Raw genomic sequence first — 12,341 nt, forward strand, 5'->3', positions numbered from 1 at the left:
GGACTGAAGCTGCCGGGTGGGAGCAGTGTGGCAGCTCCGGGAGGAGGTTGTGGCTCTCCCAGAGCCCTGCTGAACCGGTTGTTTTGGGAGGAGGTGATGGAGCTGTGGGCAGGGGGACACTTTGAGGGGCTGGGTTGGAAAGGCGGGAGAGGGACAAGCAGTGAGGAGGGGGGAGGGAGAGGGACAAGCAGTGATGGGGGGACCAGGAGGGAGGGGACCAGCCTGACTCCTCTGTCACAGGGGCTGGTGGCTCCCAGCCACACTGTCACCTTTTCCAGCATGAATCCCTTTCTGTGCCTTGAGTTCTCCTTTTAGATGGGCTGACGCCTTCTGGAGCTGCCAGGAACCCCTCCTGGGGGGATGGGGGGAGCTCTGTGTAGTGCAAAGGTCCCAAAATCTCCTGTACAGAACATGAAACATCGCTCCAGGGAAGCACAGGGAGCTTCCTGGTAAAAACACACCGTGCTCGTGCCCACCTCCATCCCCGAGCACGTATCCCATGGCAGCACAGGGTGCTTTTGCCAGGCCAGGAGCTCCTTGCAGGAGAAGTTAAAGTGTCCTTGCCCGCCAGGCTTTTCCTGGAGAGTTCCCAGCCAGCAGCACTGGGCTGGTGGATGCTCTGTGTCCAGGCTCTGCCCTGGCTGCAGCACCAAACCTCAGGGATCTTCTCCATGGAAGTGGGTATGGATCTGTGAGGTTTGGTGCTGTGGCTGTGAGCAGAAGGGATGGGTGCTCCTGGGAAGGGGTGGATGCTCCAGGGAAGGATTGAGTGTACCAGGGAAGGAGGGATGAGTGCTTCAGGGAAGGGAGAAGGGAGGAGTGCTAGAGGAAGAAAGGATGGGTGCTCCAGTGAAGGAATGGGTGCTGTAGGGAAGGGATAGGTTCTCCTGGGAAGAAGGGATGGGTGCTCTGGGGAAGGGCTGGATGCTCCAGAGAAAGAATGAGTGCTCCAGGGAAGGAAGGGGTGCTCCAGGAAAAAGAAGGGTGCTCCAGGGAAGAAGGGCTGGGCAATCTGGGGAAGGGATGGATGCTCCAGGGAAGGAATGAGTGCTCCAGGGAAGGGAAAGGTGCTCCTGGGGAAGAAGGGCTGGGAGCTCTGGGGCCGGCGCGTGCAGTTCCTGTGCAGCTGCCTCTGATCCGATTATGTAAATGGCCCCGGAGCCGCGGGGAGCGCAGCAAGCACAGGAAATAAATAAATAGAGATGGAAATGCAAGAGCTTTGCTGAGAAGGTGACCTTCCCTCTGTGCTCTGGGTGCTGCCACAGCCGGCACCGGGTGCTCCTCTCCAGAGGTTGGAGCATCACCAGGGCAGATGGTGCTGGGAGTGATGGGGAAAGGTTTGGGCAGAGTGGGATGTGCTGGGCTGCTGTATTACAGGTGAGGATTTCAGATGTGCTGGATTTCAGGCTCTTGCAGGGCTTAAACTGAAGCCCAGAGCTCTGTGAGCCTCCTGTTGGCTCTGCTCCCTGTTGGAATCTCACCAGGCAGAGTCCAGGCTCGCTCCTCTGGGATGGAGGAGCCCGGTGTCAGCAGAGCTGGGCAGCAGACACGGAAAGCCAAGGCACAATCTGCCACGGGGGAGGAGTGGGAGGTGTGTGAAAATAAGAAGCAACAAATTACCGGGATGAGAGGCCCAGAGGATCCGGAGCAGTGCGCTGAGTTGTGTAGACTCATCCAAGAGTGGGGAAAGCTCCGTCTTATCGTTCAGCAGGAGCCAGCAGGCAGGAGGGATGTGTGGATGCGCTGAGGAAGCCAGTTTGGGCGTCGGGAAGAGCTCACAGGGCTGTGGGTGGTGATGGAAATAGGTTTTTAATGGGAATGGGGATGCTACGGCAGAGCTTTGTGCTTTCTCAGAGAACTGGAGTGTGGAGAGCAGCAGGGTTTGGCCTTGCCTGTGTCATTTCTGGGTTAGTTTGTGTTTTCCCTTGAGGTTTTGGAGGAGCAGGGGTGCAGGAAGGCTCTGCTAGGCCAGTGCAGCCCAGACGAGGAAGGGTGAGAGGAGCAGGGGTGCGGTGCTGGGTGGAAGATGCTGCTCCATCAGGATTTGGTGAGAATGGGTCCCAGGAACAAAGGACTCACCTGTCCTTGAGAGGCACTGCTGGCCACCCCAGCCTGTCCTACAGGGATGCCAGCACCTGCTTTGAGGCAGGCTGATTTCCCACCCAGCTTTTCCTTTCCCATGGCGATGAACCTGCCTGGAGCAGCAGCACCTGAGACATCAGCACAGAGCACCCTCCATCCTTCAGGCCTGTCAGGAGAGCTTCCAAGAGTGTGAAACATGGAGCTGGAGCCAGAGTGAGATGGACAATAGCATGTGCTGCCTCTCCTCCAGGAAAGGGCCCCCACGCTGTCAGTTTAAGTCCCTCCACGACACCCAGCAGCATCCCAGAGGCTGCATCCTCCAGTCCCAGAAGGTTTTCTCCCTGTGGATCCCTCCAGGGCTGTGCTCCGGCTCAGCAGCATTTTTGGGGTGGCTCTGTACCATGTGCCAGTTGCTCAATAAATCTCTGGCCTCTCCCTGCAGCCACACTGGGTTCCTGGGGACTCTGAGTGGCATCTGCCTGGTGGAGTTGGTTTATTTGAAGCCCTTTGGGTGCCTGTGCTGGAACGAGCTGTCTGGGCACAAGATGTGCTTCCCCAGAGTTGCTCCTCTGCCTCCAGCTTCCCTGTGGAGCATCGAGCCCCCTCTGCCCCATGGGAATGCTGCTGTGATTGATCCATACTCCCCAAACTGTTTCCATATTAACTCAGATGATGCTGAGCACCTGCTCTGAGCAGCCTCAGGTTGCCCAGCACAGTCTCCAGCCCATCGTGTGAGTCCTGGGTTTATCCAGTGGTAGGTGATGGATACACCCTGTGAGTGTGTCTGTGTCTGCTTGGAAAACTGCTCAAAGCTGGGGGAGGCTGAGAGTCCCTGGGATCACCTCCTTGGAATGACCGTGGGGCCGGGGTGGTGCTGTTGGGCCATACCTTGGGCATGTCCCTGTGCTGAGCTGCTTCCTGGTGTGGATGGACATATGGTCTGTCCCATGGGGTCCCCAAACCCATCATGGCACAGGCAGGATGATGGAACTGACATGCTCCATCTGGGCAGCAGGGAAGGCCCAGCAGGCTGCTGGGCTGCTCCCAGTTCACCCCAGTACAGCCAGTGGGCTGGAGGAGCTCTCCCTGTGCATTCAGGGGTTAATTCCAGCACTGCAGTGAGAAAACTCCATCTTTAACCCCTGGATTTGCTTCTTCGGGGCAGGGATTCCCTCTGTGACCCTGGGCAGCTGCTCTGCTGCCCAAAACCCCAGCCAGACCCCACAGGGGGCCAGGGCTTGTTCCCATGCCCATGGCGAGGGTGATGGCGCAGGAGCTCTCGCTGGCATGTGGCACCGGCTGTGTTAATTATCCGTGCTGCGCTAACGACGCGCACTAATCAGCGCCTCGCAAACCATGTCACCGACCCAGAAAAGCCCCGGCAGTGGGATTAAATCCCTAACCCAGCCCTAATCCCCCTTGGATGAGAGGGCTGCAGCGAGGGCTCCGGGTGCCCTGCGCGTTCCTGCTGCGGAGGTGCGGCGCTGACCAGGAGATAACTGGTGGGTGCTTTGCTCTTACTGGGGCGAGGGTGGGAGGGTGACAGTGGCACCCTGGGGTCTGTCCCTGCCTGACTGGGGCTGGGGGAGTGCAAACAGGGAGATGTGGAGATGTGGAAATGGGGAGATATGGAGCCCGGCCCCTGCTCTTGGAGCTGCTGCGCCTTTCCTGGAGCATCCTGTGATGCTTTTAAATTTAGAGGTGTGAGGGTATCTCTGATCAGATCTGTTCAGACAGGCAGTGCCTTCCTCCCACTCCCTCCTCATCATCATTCTCTGAGTGCTTCCAACTGGATTTTATCAGGTGTGTGGGTACTCAGCCCTTGTGTGTGGCTGTGGGGCCTCCATGCTGGCCAGGGCTTTCAGTGGGTGCTCCTGCTCACCCTGCTGTGGGGGTTTTCACCTTTCTTCCCCCTCTTCTCTCTCTTCCTTCTCCTCCTTCTGTCCATCTGACCCCCAGGAGGTTTCAGACTGTCCTGGGGCTCCCCTCAGAACCTCGAGCAAGAAGAGGGAGGATGAATCTGTCCCCAGCACCTGAGGGTGCCACTTGCAGCTCTTCCCTCCTGGACGTTTTTGGCTGAGAGGGATGACTTTTCCACTGAGGAGAGCTGGGAGCATTTGTGCCGTGCTGCTGGGTCAGCAGGGCTGTGTTGGTGGGCCCAGCACGGCCCTGCACCGTCAGCAGTGCCTGGGCTTGAGCAGCAGCTCTGCTGAGCCGGGAGCCAGCCCAGCCGGGCATCACCTCTGCCATTAACCTGTGCCCAGGGATCCTCCTGGGATCCTCATCCCTGCCTGGAGGCTGGGGCAGGATGGGGCCCTGGGGAGGGCAAATATCAAAGCATTGCTGGGTGAATCCCTTTGGGGTCACAAGGGTTGTGACTGCCTCTTCCCTGGGCTGCTGCCCTGGGGTGCTCCACTCCAGCTCCTTCCTCCAGCGTGTGTCAAAGGAAAAAGCGCTGGAATGGCCCCTCTGCTCTCCTGGATTTACCCAGGAAAAAGTTACAGCACTGGGAAATGAGGGGATTGTGGGGGGCTGCTGCTGCTCCTGTAGCTCCTCTCACACCGTGAGGAGGTTTGCACGAGGCTGAATGCGAGGGACAATCCGAGGCAGCTTCCTGCAGACCCCGGGGTCGGAGCTGCCCGTGGGCCGTGCCAGCTGCTCCTGCCGCCGCGCGCTTGGACAGATGCTCCTCCAGCCTGGGATCTGCTCCACAGGCGATGAGGAGAGCAGCCAGCGAGAGCCTCGGGAAATCTTTCATCCTGGGAGCCGTGGGCAGGACAGAGCTCTCTGGGCACACCAGCACTGGGGTCGGAGCTCCGGGGGCCTGGAAGGGGAGATTGGCTGCTCTCCTCGTGGTGGCTCTGCTCTGCAGACCCTGGGAGGGTCCCCCACTGCTGGGGTGGCTTTGGGGGCTTGGGCAAGCGAAGGAGAACGAAGAATGTGCAGCAGCCACCTGGAGGTACCTCCCTGCAGGGAAAGAGCCAGTGCTGGGAGCTTCCCATGGAGGGGGTTTTTGGCACAAGTGGCAGTGGAGAGGCCCCGCTGCTGTGCAAGCAGGTGAGAGCACCAGGACAAGCATGAGGCTTTTTGTGGCTGGAATAGACCAGGGAAGCTCTGCAGGGATACAGTTCTGGGGTGGCCACTCTGCAGCAGGAGGTCCCAGCACACTCTCAGCTCCCAGAATATCTTCTGTACTGGTCCCAGCATGCCTTGGCACCCCCTGGCATGGCCAGTGGAGGCTGCTGGGTGCTGCTCAGTGAGGTTTGGGGTGGAAGGGTTGGCCCCCAGAGTATCCAGTGAATTCCTTAGTTGTTTTCCCACCAGATACCAGACTCAGATCCTTCCCCAGCACAACTCCAGGCTGGCACTGCCTTGGTCTGTAACCCGTGGGCAGCATTGGTTCCTTCCCTCTCCCAGAACCACACTGACCACGTCCTCCTCTCCTCCTGAGTGCTGCTGATTATGCATCGGTCCCTGATTCCTGCTCCACAGAGGCTCTGTGGGGTTGGGATTAGAGCCTCTTAGCACAGCCAGCCGGTGGATTTGCCACTGTTTCCCACTAATCCCCTCTTCATTGCATGGGGTGGATTCCATGGTGCTGACGGCGGCGCTGCAGGCGGGGTCTGGATGCTGTGCCAGCCCCGGTGCTTCGGGATGAGCTTAGCTCTCAGGAGCCCCTGGACAGGGTGGATCTGACTGGAACACTGGTGTGTCCATGGCCTTTAAACAGATGGCCCAAAATAACATGGTAAGGTGGGAAGATTCCCAGATTCACAACCAGGAGACAAGATCTGACCCCACCACACTGTGGATATATCCATCTTGGACATACCTATCCCAGACTTCTTTATCGTGGACTTCTCTGTCTTGGACATCTCCATCATGGACATCTCTGACTCCCAGGGAATCCGTGAACCCCAGAGAGAAGCAGGCACTGCTGAGCACAATGTGCCACATGGAATGGGGCCATCAGGGATTTTGGGAGCACCTTGTTCAAGCACTGGGGGTCTGGCTGAGCTGCTGACAGTGGCATCAGAGGGTGGGCTGGAGCCTGCTCCAGTGTCTTCCCACTTCCTGTTGGGTCACTAAGGATCCTTCCCACATCTGTGCTTTTTTGTAGCACCTATTTCCCCTGGATGCAGAGGGATAATTTTCCATGTTGAACTCACAGGGTTTTATGCAATGTCATCTTGGTTTCTCAGGGTGTCACAGCATGCTGAGGCTCAGCCCAGCCCACCAGCCCTGCCACAGGCAGGAACAGTTCCTGGTGTTTCCACATTTTGCTTCAGACAGCCGGATGCTGGCTGAGGGTCACTCCAAGGATTTGGGACAGATTTGCTGCTATTTAAGCAGGCTGGGGTGATGTGGTGCCGAGCAGCACCTGGCCTTGGGCCCTGGCACAGCTGTGGGTGCCGTCACTGTCGAGCAGATGACCACACTCCAGTCCGTGTCTGGTTGCCATCTGACTGTGTGGGATGATTTGGGATTCAGGTTGGCTCTATCCTTATATTTCCCCTTTGCTTGCTGCTCAGAGTGTTTTTTGGGGGAGGAGGAGGGACAAATCAACCATCTCTGGGTACAGTGGCAGATTGTGACTGTATCTCACTGCTCTGAACCCAAATGGCTTCAGCCCCATCCCTGGAAGTGTTCAAGGTTGGACAGGGCTCGGAGCAGCCTAGTGGAAGGTCCCCCTGCCCGTGGAGGGGGTGGAATGAGACGAGCTCCAAGGTCCCTTCCCACCCAACCCGTGATGCTGTGATTCTCTGGTTTCGTGCTGTGCCTGGCTGTGTGCATAGCCAAACAGAGGCTCTGCAGTTGCCCTTCCCTCGGGGGGCTGTTTTGCAGCAAGCAGCAGCCAGCTGTGTCCCAGGGTTTTGATGACTCCAGGAAGGAAGGGAGCACTTATCTCCCAGGCACTTGAACGGCAGAGCTCTGTCCCTGCTGAGTGGAGTGACGGCTCCTGCTCTGTAATTCATCCAAGAAAAAAGAGATGATTGAACACATCTGGCACTTGCTTCTTCTCATGTCACTCCTGGGCCATGAAGTGGTCCTTGTCTCATGCTTGAGGAGCAGGAGGTGTTGGTCCCACAACAGCAGGCACTTCCCTGCTGGATTTTTCTTGCCCAAGGGTTGGATTTGTGTGGCTGATGCTCTGGGATGCTGGGACAGGTGGGATTGCAGGTGTGAGCGCATTCCCTCATCATCAGCAGCGTTGTGCTGTGACTGGGAATGCTCAGCTGTGCTGGGGCTGCCCCAGAGGTTATCATCCTGTGGTGGCCCCAGGCAGAAATATTCCCTGGGAGGATGGGCAGGCCCTGGCACAGGGTGCCCAGAGCAGCTGTGGCTGCCCCTGGATCCCTGGCAGTGTCCAAAACCAGGTTGGACAGGGCTTGGAGCATCCTGGGATAGTGGAAGGTCCTTGCCCGTGGCAGGGGTATGAGACAAAATGAGCTTTAAGATCCCTTCCAGCCAAGCCGTTCCATGATTCTATGAAGTCTGGCAGGCCTTGCTGGGATCATTTACCCTTTCAAGGTAATTAACCTCATCTCCTTGTTCCTTCCATCCGATTTTGACTGTTTGCTCCACTGAGAAAGCAGAGAACCCCGAGGGCGTGTGACATCACCACCTTGGCAGGACACGGGTGACCTCGGGTGATTGTTTTCCACTGCATGAATAATCCTGGGGCTGTTAACTACGTTCCCATTAGCCAGCAACAAGCTGTGAAATCGGGATATTTGCCGTGACAAATGTGTAAAAGGTGCTAAATGTGCCCTTGGCGAGGCAGCTGCTGGGCACAGGGAGGGACCACAGAGCTGAGGCACCAAGTGTTGCCTCCTGCTCCACTCCCCGGCAGGATCTCGATGGCACTTTGCCTCTTCCTCCAGAAATTTGCAGGAGCCTCGGTGGTATTTTTCCATTTCTTTTGGCCACCTAGACTGTGCCTCCTGACTTATCTGGGATTTACAGTTCCATCAGCCAGTGCTGGGTTGGGACCTGCCACAACTTTTTCCAACCATGGAGAGGAGGAGAAACCACCTCTGTCCCTCCTGCCACATGGTAGCAGATAACACTGGGCTCCCTGAGATCAGGGACTGCACATGGATGGAGCCTGCTTTTATCTCTGGTCACTGGTGACCTGTCAGCCTGGCTGCTGCTCTCCAGCCCTGTCTGTGCTGTGGTGATGCTGAGGCAGAACAACCTTCAGAACTTTAGGATTTGATCCAGCTCTGGCCCTGGGGCAAAGTCCAGGTCATGTTCTGTCACCTCCTGTACCTGCTGCCCCTCTGCGAGTGGGAGGAGTGGGAGGCAGCAGTTCGGATGCTGTGAAGGACAAACCCAGTCTCCTGATGGGGTGAGAAGCAGCTGGGGATGGGCACAGCATCCTGTGCCCTTTCCTCTTCTCCAGAGAGAGTGGATCCTGGGAGAGCTTCGAGAAGGGTGGGGCCTCCCAAGGCTGTACCTTCATGGCCTCCACTCCTCAGCCCTACAGCTCACTGGGGAATCACTTTTCCTGCACTTTCATCCTTCAGCCTGGGCTCTGTGCCCTCCTTTGGGTGCGTTCCTCCAGGAACCTCTTCCCACTCTCCTGTGTCCCTGTGCCAGCCTCGCATGGATTTGTGGCTGAGTCTTGCTTACAGCCCCGAGCAAGTTCAGCTGGAACTAAATGTAGCCACCTCTCCATGAGAATTTTATAAGCTGGATTGCGAAGTGTTGCTCCTGCTCAGTGGCTGGGATTGTTTGTACCTTTGGAACACCGAGGCAGGGGATTAATGCTGGGAATGAGTGATGAGCTGGGATATTTGTGTGTGAGCTCCTCATCCCAGTGCCCTGCAGCCCTTGTTCCATACAGGGATGAGTTTTGGCTCAGGACTGAGCTCAGTCGATAGAGACTGTGAAAAAATATCCCCTGATCCCTGTTTGGTGCTGCTCCCACCTTCAGTGAGCATCCCTGTGGAGCTTGGCACTGTCTGGCTGTAGGGGTTGTAAACCCAAATTAATCACTTTAATTTGCTTGGCTGCTGGTGACAGCAGTGGGGGCTGAGTTTGGCAGATCCCTCTTGCAGGATATTCTCCCCTCTCCACCCCTGGCATCACTTCTCTCCAAGGAACAAACATGATCCTTGTTTGGGTTGATCCAGGGCCTTTGATCTGGGTTTGGATCAAGCCATTGTCTGAATTACAGAGGAGGAGGCTGCAGAGAGGGGCCCCTAGAGCCTTTCAAACCCAGAGAAAATCCCTGTGCATATCCCAGCTCCTAAATCCAATTGTGGAATGCAGTGGGACCATGCACAGACCCGACCTGCTCCATGGAAGCTCCTCCACAGCCTGTGGTGGGATCTGTGGCCTCGTGAGGACCATCCTGCTCATCTTGTCAAAACCTCCCATGCTCTGCAGTGCTGACAGCCATTCTCCATCACTTGGATTTTTTTATATGGCTGTAAATGAAGCCCAGTGGTGCAGGTTTCCCTTTGGGATTCCCTGTGGAATCCTCCTTGAAGCTTTGGGATGGGAGATTCCAAGGTGTTACCTGCTGTTTTTCATTAGGATGTTGATTCCCATCAGCTACAGGAGCAAGTTCTCCTCCCAGCATGCCTCCCCGTGGCTCCTCCATAATTCCCTTCTTTCCCCCTAATTCCCTGTTCCAGCCCGTGGTTAATTGTAGTAGGATAATTACAGGTGATCTCATTTTGAAGCGCTCAGCCCCTGAGCTGGGAGCAGACGGCATTTCCCACCCTCGGTGCCAAACTGGGCACTTCTGTGCCTGCAGCCTGTGGAGCTGGACCTTTGGAGCAGATAATGAGCTTTGCTGGGATGGGAAGGTCATGGCCATATCCCATTACTTGCCCTGGTTTCATCCTCTTAACCCAGTGCATTCGTGGGACACACGGAGCCAGCGGCCAGGCCAGGATGGTGTCACTGGGAAGGGCCAGGGCAGGGTCCCCGTGGTCTTTGGGCCATGGGTGGCTCCCAGAAGGTTTTTGGGGTGGGGAGGAGCTGAGTTGTTTCCAGAGGAGGAGGTGAAAACATCGCCCTGAGAATGTGGGGTCTGGTCTGGCCTTCTGAGAGCATCGACTGCTCCCCAGCACTGCCAAGGCCACCACTGACCCCTGTCCCCAGGTGCCACATCCACACAGCTGTTAAATCCCTGCAGGGATGGGACTCCACCACTGCCCTGGGCAGCTGTGCCAGTGCCTGACCACCCTTTCCATGAAGGAATTTTCCCAAAATCCACCCTGAGCCTGCCCTGGCCCAGCCTGAGGCCGTTCCCTCTCCTCCTGTCCCTGTTCCCTGGGAGCTGCCCCGGCTGTCCCCTCCTGTCAGGAGCTGTGCAGAGCCACAAGGTCCCCCCTGAGCCTCCTTTTCTCCAGGCTGAGCCCCTTCCCAGCTCCCTCAGCCTCTCCTGGGGCTCCAGCCCCTTCCCAGCTCCGTTCCTGACCCCGGACATGCTCCAGCCCCTGCAGGTCTCTCTGTCAGGAGGGTCCCAGTGCTGATCCCAGTTTTGAACACATGTAAGATGGAAGCACAGCCAGGAATGTGGGGGGACAGGACCCTGAGCCCTCCCAGCCTTCAGTGGGAAAAGCATCAAAGGGGTGGAGGAGGGGGCACATGGAGGGTCTGGTCCCTCCATGTTTAAGGTGTATGTGAAGCAAAACCTTAAAGGAAAAACTTCCCTGGATGAGTCTCAAATCCTGCTCCTATCCAAGGGAAAGGTTTGATGAAGAACTGATGAATTGGAGCTTTTCTTGGACAAAACATGGTAAAATCAGAGCAAGTAATGGAAGCTGAAGCCCTGAAACTTCTGCTTGACCAGGAGTTACCTCGATCCTCAGGTGCCACCTGCAGCCCAAATGCTGAGTAACCAAGCCAGGAGCTGGATGAATCATCTGTGGAATCTAAATAGCTGGAAACAGAAAATAAGCAAGTCCTGGGAATGTTGGAAGTCTGTCAGACATCCAAAACTCTCTGGTTTGAATAGGTTTGAGTGTTTCAGTTAGCATTTATCCATTGGACTTCCTTGGTGCGACAAAGAGTTGCGCAAGCACAGTTAATTTCCCTTCACGCTGCCAGCTCCAGGAGAATTTTTGCACAGTTAATTTCCCTTCACGCTGCCAGCTCCAGGAGAATTTCCATAAAAATCCCGTTCCCCTACTTTGAAACATAAGAAGTTCAATGTGTTGCATCTGGCAGAGATTTGGGGTGGGAGGAGCAGCCCTGCCTCCGTGCTCAGCTGCACGTGGGGCTGATGGCAAAGGAAGCGGCGAGGCCACGGGAACTCAGGGTTTCATCCAAGATAGAAAATAACCTAAAAATAGAGCTGTGAGGGCCAGGCTGTCCTGTGAGGCCATTGTCTGGGATGAGGCAGTGTGGGACAGCCAGCAGTGTCCCTGTGTCCTGGCCCTGGGCGGATGTCCTGCTCCCGGAAAGCTCCTGCTGGGAGTCCGGCGCAGCTGGGGCTGGGTGATGCCACTCCTGGGGGGCTTTGAGAGAGGGGTTGGTGCCAAGGGGTTCTCCTGCCAGCCTGGATTGTGGTGTCCCAGCTGTCCCCTGCCTAGTGGCACAGGATGGGGGTGCTGTGTGTACTGCAAGGCTTCACTTGGAGCACTCCCTGAGCCCTCCTTCCCTGTGCCCTGTGTGTCTGTGGAGGGGAATGGGGGGGAGGGGAAATGGGGGTTGGGGAGGGGAATGGGGGTTCTGGCCATGGTGGATGTGTTGCAGGGGCCAGGCCATGCCCTGTGCTGTGTCCTGGGCCGCGCAGCTCCAGGGAGGAGCACAGGAGGCATCCTTTGTCTCTGCCTCCTGGAGCACAGGGATTGCTGGCTCCTGGCTTGAATAGCCCAGAGCAGCTGTGGCTGCTCCTGGATCCCTGGAAGTGTCCGAAGCCAGGTTGGCCGGGGCTTTGAGCACCCTGGGATAGTGGAAGGTGGCCCTGCCCATGGAACTGGATGATCTTCAGGCCCCTTCCAGCCCAAACCATTCCATGGTTCTATGATCCTCTCCTGTCTATGGCTGTCACCCCAGGGACCACTGTCCCATTCAGCCTCTCCTCATTTGCTGAATTTGGGCATGAAGGTGCCACTCAAGACCTCTGGGCTTGGCTGAGGGCTGTGAGAGCTCCTGAGGAGCACAGCGGGCTCAGGGATGGGGACAGGGACAGGCTGTGGCAGGCTCAGGCAGGCCAGGCTGCCATGGCCAGCTGTCCGTGTGGCAGCCACCTCCTTGGGGGTGCTTCAGCTTTGGACGGCCGGAGCTGAGCTGTG

The 12,341-nt window shown here is 57.0% G+C and overlaps 2 protein-coding genes across 10 annotated transcripts in view; both read left to right on the forward strand.

The window, feature by feature from the left end:
• IQCD (IQ motif containing D) overlaps window positions 1–12,341 on the forward strand; it is a 542,296-nt gene that overhangs the window by 73,733 nt on the left and 456,222 nt on the right. The gene's annotated exons all lie outside the window — the stretch shown is intronic.
• The window catches only part of OSBP2 (oxysterol binding protein 2), a 92,396-nt gene that overhangs the window by 65,263 nt on the left and 14,792 nt on the right, over window positions 1–12,341 (forward strand). The window lies entirely within an intron of this gene.

The sequence above is a fragment of the Anomalospiza imberbis genome, chromosome 18, assembly GCF_031753505.1.
Source record: "Anomalospiza imberbis isolate Cuckoo-Finch-1a 21T00152 chromosome 18, ASM3175350v1, whole genome shotgun sequence".
Classification (NCBI taxonomy): Eukaryota; Metazoa; Chordata; class Aves; order Passeriformes; family Viduidae; genus Anomalospiza; species Anomalospiza imberbis.